A 10,331-nucleotide genomic window follows, 5' to 3' on the forward strand; every position below is an offset into this window, starting at 1 on the left:
TTTAGCATACAAACTAATGTACGCAGAAGCCCCTTCCTCACATATGGACCTTCTACACTCCCCTACTGAGAGTCACTATTGGAAAAGGCCTGTCAGAGCCATAAGGAGGAGGAGGAGGATGGGGAGGAGTTTGGATTTATACCCTCCCCTTCCTGTAAGGAGTCTCAAAGTCCCTTGTGAAAGAGACACCTTGTGAGGTAGGTGGGGCTGAGAGCGTTCTGAAGAACTGTGACTAGCCCAAGGTCACCCAGCAGGAATGTAGGGGTGGGAAAACAAATCTGGTTCACCAGATTAAATTCCACCCCACGTGGAGGAGTGGGGAATCAAACCCAGTTCTCCAGATTAGAGTCCACCTGCTCTTAATCACTGCACCACCAGGAGTCATTTCTGCCTCCTGCCTCCTTGAATCCAGGGAAAGAAAAGGCTTACCTAGAGAGGCCACATTCTGAAGATCGTTCTCCATGACTTCCTTGTGAAGCTTTCTTTGGTCCGGATCCAGCAGAGCCCACAATGAACAGGCGCTACCACAAAGGTCACTGGACCCTGAAAACAGAACAAAGAAACCTCTCTATACTCACAGAAAATGTAATAATCCTTCCCCTTCTTAAAGGTAATCCAAAAGGAATATAATAAGATGTTTTCTTTCAGGGTTCAGAACCTCCCCCACCCCCCGGATGTTTTCATATTCTACATAATGAGCAGCTCAGATATCAGCCAAGGGAGAGAGGGACAGAGACAGATTGTCTCTAGCCTAAGGGAAGGCTGGGTAGGGAGAGGCACAGACGGGCATGATCCGCAGTTCTACACTTACAAAATCTGGCTGCACAGAAGCCTCTTTTTCTCTGGCACAAAGAGATGGTAAGGAAAATTAAGTTGGTTGCACGACACCATCTGGAAGGATAAGAAGGTAACTATGAGGTATTTTGCACTTTTCAGGAATCCAATTTTCATTTCCTTGTGTAGCAAAGGAAGATCATCCTTTTTTGGCTCACGATCACAACTACCCTGGGAACTTTATTGCAGATAATTTTTGCTTGCATATTTTTTGTATCATACTGTAAATCCGCCTTGAGTCCCAGCAAGAAATGCAAACTATTAATGAAAATATAATATCAATAACCATTCCTAGAGATGTTGTCATCTAGTATTCCTAGAGATGTTGTCATACTGCCAAAAATAGGAATAGCATTTTTTTTTACAAAACTTTGTGTACTCTGTCACTTAATATCGAGTTGGACAGGACACAGGCATCCCTAGCTGGGGAAGGGCCAGGGAAGAGGGAAGAGGACCCTAATTGTGACCCTTGCAGGGCCCCAACCCCCTGGTTTCTTTCAAACCTTATCACAAAATGTACAGATGAGATCTCTAAATATAAGTTTACAGAGTTTAATGAGCTTTTGGAAAGAGATTATTTCATTAAGGAGCTGATCTTTGAATACTATTGAATACTATTTTGATTGGGTGCTTTAAGTCTGGCTGGGGTTTTTTTTTTAAAAAAAAAACACAGGGTCTTAACTAATAACTCTTCTGTAATTTTATTGTTTAGCTTTTTTAAGCCATCTCAGCCAGGTCCTCTGAAGAGGTGGCACAAGAAAAAACCCTCTACCTCATAAATATTTTTGTCTTGTTAGAGAGCAAAGCAAGCAGAATTCTTTTCAGAATTTTGTGGCTGATTTGAGGAATTTTTGAGATCTTGCTGACTCCAAAAGAAGCTTTGTCACTGGCCCAGGCTGAGACTGTAGCAAAGGGTGGAAATGAATCTAAATAAATAAATAAATCAGTGGGGCTGGGAAATTACTGGAGATTTGGGTGTAGAGTCTGCGGAGGGCAGGGACCTCAGTGGGGCACAACGCCATAGAGTCCACTCTCCAAAGCAGCGATTTTCTCCAAGAGAACTGATCTCCGTAAGAGATGAGCGGTTATTCTTGGAGATCTTTGGGCCACACCTGGAGGCTGGCATCCCTAGCGAGGGAGGGACCAGAAAAAGAGGAGGGGAGTTTTGAATGTTGCACGTTCCCAACCCACTGATTTCTTTCAAATCTTATCATGAAATGTACAGACAAGAATTCTATATATGGTAAAATGATGTTTTGGAAGGGTATCTTTGAATTCAGTTTATCATTGAATACTATCTTAATAGGCTCTTTTACCCTGGTCAGGGAGTTTTATGCTAGATCTTAATGAAGATTTTTTTTACTGTTTTGTATACCATCTCAGACAAGTTCCCTGGAGATGCAACAGAGAGATTTCCTACTTAATACATATTTTTTGTCGTACAAGCAACCACAGCACGGCAGAGACTTTTCAGAGTTTGTGACTGATGTGAGAAACCCGTGACTTTGCACATCCTGCTGCTGACTCCTGAAGCTGCTGACCCAGGGGTAGGGAACCTGCGGCTCGAGAGCCGCATGCGGCTCTTCTGCCCTTGCACTGTGGCTCCATGAGCTGAGCCAACTGCCCATGGTCGGCTGGGCCACACTGCGGGCTTCCCCTCTCGCCCGCCCCGTTGGAGCGGGGTGGGCGCTTTCCCGGCGGCCGGCGAGGCCGAGCTTCATCCTTGCCCACCCTGCGCATCCATGCGCTTCTCAGAATGAGCGGAGTAAAAGGTAAAAAAAACCCTATATATATATATAGTGTTATCTTTATTTTAAATGTCAAAAATTATTTGCGGCTCCAAGTGTTTTCTTTTCCTGTGGAAAACGGGTCCAAATGGCTCTTTGAGTGTTAAAGGTTCCCTACCCCTTATCCCAGATTGAAAGAGGAGAGGCTGATCAATCAAATGCTGCATATTAACAAAGGCCCCTGAATAATGCCAAGCTGAAAGTTGCCCAGGAAAAGCAGACACTAGTCTTGCGGGCAGAAAGAAATTGTGCTGAGTTAGTAGACAAAATCGTACCTTCTTTGAGCCACAGCAGAAGGGAGAAGGAAACTCTCCAACTCTGTTTGCTCTTCCCAAACAGCAAGAAATAAACCTCCAGGTCATTTTGGGACCCTGCTAGTCCCACAACAAAGCCGGGCTGGCACAAAAATGCCTCAAAACAATAGATTTGCTCAGAGTTTGAAGAACGCAAAGAAACTGCAGTGCAAAATGTGCAGCAGAGACTGGAGGAGGATTCCCGGGGAGGGAGAAGAGGTGCTTGCAGACAGCGAGGTGGGGGGGAGGGGAAGACTTTTGCAAAACTTCAGGGGGACATTTCTGCTCCCCTGGGAAGTCGGGAGGGCTGAATCCTGCAGAGCTCTTTGCAATACCCCAAATGCAGCCGGCACCCTGGAATATCCCACTTTCCCAACCGAAGAGCTGCTTTGCAAGGGACATCTCATCCCACAACTTACCTGCTGGTTGCAAATGTCCTGACATCGACTCCCCGGAAAAGGCGTAGCAAGTCACTTGACTCTCTCAGCCATGGCCTCTCTAGGAATTTAGACTCCTTCCCTTTAACCTTTAGTTTGTCTCTCTGCACTGGGCAAAATGGACTTGCTCCTAGCTTCATCCTGACAAAGGCTGCATCAGTTTTCCCCGCGAGCAAAGTGTGGCAGGCAGGATTCGAACCCCCTTCTCCAATCCAGCTGATGCTCTTTCTTGCTCCCCTTTTGTTGTGATGCGGCTATCTCACGTCTTATAAGGCAGAGTTCGCTCAATAAAGACGCAGAGACAGTTGCATGTATTACAATAGGGTTTACTATCTGTAAAGAAAGGGGAGGGTAACTTGGATAGAAAAAGACAAGAAATATCTTCCTAACTAGCTAGCTCCATTTGCCAGCTCCTGCTTGACTATTACATGGCTAACAAACTACTAGAGAGCATGTGCAGAGAGTAACAAAGGAGATATAGCTATTAGCTATGTGTAGACTTGCATGGGAGAACCTAACTGACCAATGAGGGTCAATTACTTGGTCACTGACTTCTAACTTCACTAATTATTTATTTATTTATTTATTTTATTCGATTTTTATACCGCCCCATCCCCGGGGGGCTCTGGGCGGTGTACAACATTTAAAAACAGTACAATTAGATAACATTTAAAAGCAGCAGTACAAACTCCCAGTACATTCACAAATTTAACAGGATCAAATTTGGGTTAAGATTCAAGATATAAAAATATAATGTCATAAGTAATAAAGTTATAAAATCGTAAAGTTATAAAGTGGCGTCCAGCGTTCCAATAACGTAAAAAACCCTCCCACCCCAAGGTGGAGGGGGGCATAGCGAGTCTCGATGTTGTAGTTGTGGCCCAGATGTTGAGGGCCAAGGTGGGGCACTATTGGCGGCTGGAACCTCCAAAGGCCCGGCGGAACAGCTCCGTCTTGCAGGCCCCGCGGAACTCCCTAAGGTCCCGCAGGGCCCGGACAGCTGGAGGAAGAGCGTTCCACCAGGCCGGGGCCAGGGCAGTAAAGGTCCTGGCCCGCGTGGAGGCCAGCCGCATTGCCGAGGGGCCAGGGACCACCAGTAGATTGGCCTCCGCAGATCGGAGAGGCCGCCTAGGGACGTATGGGGTGATACGGTCCCGAAGATACGATGGTCCCAGGCCGTGAATGGCCTTAAAGGTCAACATGTGTAACCCCTGTGTAAGAATGGGATGACCCAGAAAGGGGTGGAGTCTGAAAAGAAGCAGAAGGCTGCAGAACTCATGAGGTTGGAGGAAGCAAGGCTACCAGGCTGGGACCTTGATTGATTTTATTAAGCCCTTAACACCTTGTTTAAGGTAACTGCAATGTTGTGGGGAACTAGTGGGAAGGGAGTTTATTTTTTTGTTGCTATATTGTAAATGTTAGAATTTATTGTTTCAGGGTTTTTGTGAATGTAAATGGTGAGAGTTTTCTGGGAACCTTCATCATCTTGAAGCCCGTTCACCAAGCCTCAGAAGTCTTCAAAACCAACCACCAGCAAAGAAGAATTGGACTTGGCAATATCAGTAGACTGTAAATATAAGGACTTGAAAATGCAAACTTAACAGGACTGCAAAGTGTAAATGTTAAATGTTTTAAAAGTGTTATTTGTTAAGTGAAGTAAACTGTTTTGTTTAAATTTGGTTCTTTGCAACTCCTTCCAAGTACTGCCCCACAGAACCCACAGAAAGAGGTTACACATGCACTAAATTAACTCCTTCATTACTGGTTTGTGTGACTGGCACTTGCCAAATTACCAGCAGGAGCTGATATGGAGCCCCTGGATATGTCCACACTCACGTTGAGAAAATACCACCTTCCCTTGCTTATGAATGGACTCTCTGGCTGGGCTCACTGTCATGAGACACACGCAGCATTTTGCAGGCGTCGACTGTGCAGCTCCCTCCCAAATGGAGAGTTTATTCCGGGATTTGGCTTGATCAGGAGTTTGAGAGAGAGAGCTGGCATTTGCAATGTGTGCGTCCATTACTGCTTCCTGGCCCTCAGAGTTTTCTAAGGATAAGACTGAAAAGGCTGATGTGGCCACCTGGGGAAGCTGAGCGGGTCCCCCTCTGGATAGAACATGGTTGGGAGCCCTCTGAGAAATCTCTGTAAACTGGCTACACCTGCTCTGACCCCCTGGAAAGATTGGCTAGATTATCTCTGAGGTTCCTCCCCGCTCTCTCTTTACAGCCCTGCCAATGACTGAATAGTCCCCTGCTTAAGACTCGGGTCCCAAATACATGAACTTCGAATTCAGGTGTGCTTCACTGCAAATTGTGTTGCTATGTGACATCATGCCCAGCTAAGTCAGAGCACAATTGGGTAGCTCTAACACCTGCTGCTCTAGCTCACCATAAATGTTAGTCTTTAACCCTGGATTTCTTAGTTTGGAACGGCAGACTAACATGTCCACCCCTTTGCAAGCCAGCTGCAAACATAGAGATGATTGTCCATCTATTCTTTCACTGTCTTGTGAAATAATTTTCCAGTATAGAATGCAACTCCGTTTCCCAAGAAGAAGAAGAGTTTGGATTTTTATGCCCTCTTTCTCTCCTGTAGGAGACTCGAAGGGGCTTACAATCTCCTTGCCCTTCCCCCCTCACAACAAACACCCTGTGAGGTAGGTGGGACTGAGAGAGCTCGGAGAAGCTGTGACTAGCCCAAGGTCACCCAGCTGGCTTGTGTGAGAGTGCACAGGCTAATCTGAATTCCCCACATAAGCCTCCACAGCTCAGGCGGCAGAGCGGGGAATCAAACCCGGTTCCTCCAGATTAGATACATGAGCTCTTAACCTCCTGCGCCACTGCTGCTGAAGGCTGACTATAATTCTCTGGTTGAACAGGATGTTTTTGAAGTTGTTGATCTACCCCCCAATCAAAAGGTCATTGGTTCACGTTGGGTCTATCGGAAAAAGACCATGCCCAATGGCAAGTCTGTATTTAAGGCACGCCTGGTCGCCCAGGGCTTTGTGCAGAAGTTCATGCAAAACTATGAACAAACTTTCTCCCCTACTGTTAAGAGTGAATCATTCAGGCTGTACCTGACATTAGCTGTAAAGAAGAGGTTTAAGGTGAGACACCTAGACTTTGAGACTGCTTATCTTAATGCACCTTTACAGGAGCTGGTTTACTTAAAACCAGCACCAGGGTTCCCACTTGACAATGAAAACAAAGTCTATAGGTTGAAGAAGTTGCTTTATGGGCTGGTTCAATCTTCATGAAATTGGAACCAATGTTTGAATGATTATTTACTGAAATGAGGTTTCACATGGTGTACTGCAGATGCCTGCGTCTATACTAAAGGTGAAAATGATGATCAAATAATGGTTCTGGTGTATGTTGATGATGTTTGCGTAGCAGCTAAAACTGATCTGAACATTCAAACTGTGTTCAAATTGCTTAGATCTAGGCTATCTTAAGAACTACCTTGGCATTGAAGTTGAGCAAACACCTGCTGGTGGAATGTTGCTGAAACAAACCAAGAAAATTACTGAACTCATTAAAGCCAGTGGTTTGCAAGATGGAAAAAGTGTTCAAACACCCATGGCCACTAACTTTGAGAAGTCTGTCTGTACTACTGTATTTGACAAACCTGATATATACAGGTCCATTGTTGGCAGTTTGATGTTCATCTGTAACTCCACCCAACCAGATATTGCCTGTGCTGTAGGTATGCTGAGTAATTGTGTTGCAAAACCTACCCTACGGGAATGGCAAGCTTTGAAAAGAGTTTTAAGGTACTTAAAGGGTTCTATGCACAAAGGCTTGTTAATTCAGCCTGATGATACCAACGTCCATTCAGCTGCTGCAGACAGTTCGTTTGCAGAAGGGGCGGATGGCAAATCATGTTCTGGTATCGTCATTCAGTATGCTAATTCTCTAGTTACCTGGAGGTCTAGGAAGCAGAGTACAATCTCTCTTTCTACCTCTGAGGCCGAATTCAGCTCCCTATCTGAAGCCTGCACTGCATTATTATGGACTGAACAGTTGTTAACTGAGTTTGGTGCTACCTATGACAAACCAATCAAGGTTCTTGAGGATTCTCAAACGTGTATCCACTTAGCTCAAATGGAGAACCTGAAATGTCGTACCAAATATATTGCTGTGAAGTTTCAAAATGTACGCTAGCGTGAGCAAGCAGGTGACATTGTGTTGGAGTATGTGTCAACTGAGCACAACATTGCTGACTTACTCACCAAACCTGTACCTCTACATAAGTTTGAACTGGTATTACCTTGTTTGATTTGTGTTATTTTTTGTTTGATTTGTGTTATTTGTGAACTGTCACTGTATATATGTCTAACACTACAATATGAGAAGGTGTGTCAGAGTGCAGCATCACCTCACTGATGCATATTGTGTGTTAAGGCAGATCACTATGATCTAACTGACAGTTCACCTGACAGTTGCTTGAAGCAATGAGCTGGTTCTAACCAGTTCTAACTGGCTTCACCTGGACTATGTGACCTTTATGCTGATTGGTCAGTACCTGTATATATTCTGAACAGCTGTGACTGTATGCACTGGCTAGGGTATTTCTGTGTTTGCGAAGCATGCTGTCAGTTTGTTCTGTGCTTCTGTAAATACTTCTTGTATATAACTCCACTGTCGATAAACTGCACTTCCCTGAAGAATAACTGCTTCTTGTGTTGTGTCTACTATCGTGGTGTTGCAGCTGAGTTTCAAGGCTGCTTCTCCTACTCTTGGTCATCATCATTCCGCTGTGCCGCAGGTCTACTCGCTAACATCTCCCTCGTGAACACTGGGAGCCCCACGCATCAGTGTGGCCACACTCTGGACCTGATCTTTGCAGCAGGTGTGAATGTGGGCTTATCCTCTTTTGATAGAGTGCAGTAGTCTAACCACTACATCCTAAAGGCTCGGATAGATGCTGCTGTGCCCCTCTGTCCAAACGAGGGGCATATTTTGGCCCGCCTGCAGAGACTAATGAACCAGGAGCGGTTTTTCAATTCAATTTATTACAGTCAAGGACCAGCAAATTACAGTCAGGGACCAGGAGCGGTTCGAGGATGCTCTGCGGGAGACCCCACCCGCTGGCGCCTCCCTTGATGAGCTGATAGACAGCTGGGACACCAGGCTCTCTGAATCCATCGAGGCTGTTGCTCCAAGGTGCCCTCTCCACACCCACGCCAGACCGGCTCCTTGGTATACCGAGGAGCTGTGACGGCTGAAACGGGAGCTGAGATGGCTACAGCAAGTGTGGCAGGGGACTCTTGATGAGGGGTCAAGAAACTCATATTGGATGTTTATGAGATCCTACGAGGGTGCTGTGAAGGTTGTAAAGAGGTCTTATTTTACCTCTATTGCAGTAGCTAGCTTGCGCCCAGCATAATTGTTTAGCATAATTCGATTGCTTACGACTGTGGTGGCGAACCTATGGCACTCCAGATGTTCATGGACTATATTTCCCATCAGCCCCTGCCAGCATGGCCAATTGGCTGTGCTGGCAGGGGCTGATGGGAATTGTAGTCCATGAACATCTGGAGTGCCGTAGGTTCGCCATCACTGGCTTACGACCTCAGCTATAGGTCCTAAATCTAGGGAATTGGCTTTAGGCTGTGAGGCATTTGCGAGCTACTTCTCAGACAAAGTCTTGACCCTCCGCCAAACTCTGCCCACCACGATTGATATAATATGTGAACTGGAGGCCCCTTGGCCATCTTTGGGTCCACAGCTGGACCACTTCAGTCTTCTTGACCCGGCAGATGTGGACAGGACACTGGCAGCTGTGCGATCTATCACTTGTCCTTTTGCCCCGTGCCCTTCCTGGTTGGTGAAAGCCAGCAGGAAGGAGTTACAGAGCCACCTGTTGGAAATCATAAATAACTCCCTTGAGCAAGGGTTTTTCCCAGGTCGGCTTAAAGAGGCAGTGGTCCGCCCACTCCTGAAAAGGCCACAGTTAGATCCATTGGATCTGGCCAATTACCACCCAGTTTCAATTCTTTCATTTCTGGGAAAGGTAATTGAGTGAGCAGTGGCGGATGACCTCCAGAGGTTTCTGGATGAAACTTGGAAACCTTCCAGTTCAGGTTCTGCGCTGGCCATGGGACCGAGACGGTACTGGTCACCATTGTGGACAAACACTGCCTTCACTTGCATAGAGGCGGCTCAGCATTGCTGGTGCTGTTAGACTTCACCGCAGTGTTCGACCTTTTGGTCCACCGCCCCGCTGATATTGGAGTTTGAGGGTCAGCCTTGGTGTGGCTGACCTCGTTCCTCCAAAACCAGAGGCAGCAGGTGACATTTTGGGCTGCGGTGCCACCAATATGCGGATGACACCCAGCTCGTGTTCACAATGGAGGGCAGCCCGTCATTGGCCCCTGGAGCTCTCCAGCAATGTCTAGAAGGCGTAGCTGGTTGGTTGAGAGCGAGCCGGCTGAAGTTAAATCCTACAAAGATGGAGGTGCTGTGGCTGGGCCGCGGGGAGTGACCAGTGGACTTTTGCCTGTCTACACTACATGGCGAGGCATTGCACTTGGCCTCGTCTGTAAAAAGCCTGGGTGCCATCATGGACCCGGCATTATTGCTTGAGGCCCAGGTGGCTCTAACGGCCCAGGTAGCATTTCACCACCTCCGTCAGGCATGGCAACTGGCCCTGTACCTCTCCCATACATACTTAGCCACAGTCATCCATGCAACGGTCACCTCCAGGCTTGACTACTGTAATGTGCTCTACGCTGGACTGCCTTTGACTGTGATCTGGAAATTAAAACTCCTGCGACATGTGGCAGTCAGACTCCTTACAGTGACTGGATCACTCCAATCCTGTACCATCTCCATTGGCTGCCCATCGAGTTCCGGGTCGTGTTCAAGGTGCTGGTTTTGACCTTTAAGACTGTGAACGGCCTTCGGCCTACATACTTGATGGACCGAATCTCCCATATTGCCCCGCAAGCACCCTCTGATCTTCGAAGGGGTTCC

The 10,331-nt window shown here is 46.7% G+C and overlaps 2 protein-coding genes across 2 annotated transcripts in view; one reads left to right on the forward strand and one right to left on the reverse strand.

Annotated features, from left to right (window-relative positions):
- LOC125428531 (zinc finger protein 708-like) overlaps positions 1 to 10,331 on the reverse strand; it is a 1,111,878-nt gene that overhangs the window by 1,015,323 nt on the left and 86,224 nt on the right. The gene's annotated exons all lie outside the window — the stretch shown is intronic.
- Positions 1 to 10,331, forward strand: part of LOC125428548 (zinc finger protein 420-like) — a 472,581-nt gene that overhangs the window by 204,419 nt on the left and 257,831 nt on the right. The window lies entirely within an intron of this gene.

The sequence above is a fragment of the Sphaerodactylus townsendi genome, linkage group LG03 (genome assembly GCF_021028975.2).
Source record: "Sphaerodactylus townsendi isolate TG3544 linkage group LG03, MPM_Stown_v2.3, whole genome shotgun sequence".
NCBI lineage: Eukaryota > Metazoa > Chordata > Lepidosauria > Squamata > Sphaerodactylidae > Sphaerodactylus > Sphaerodactylus townsendi.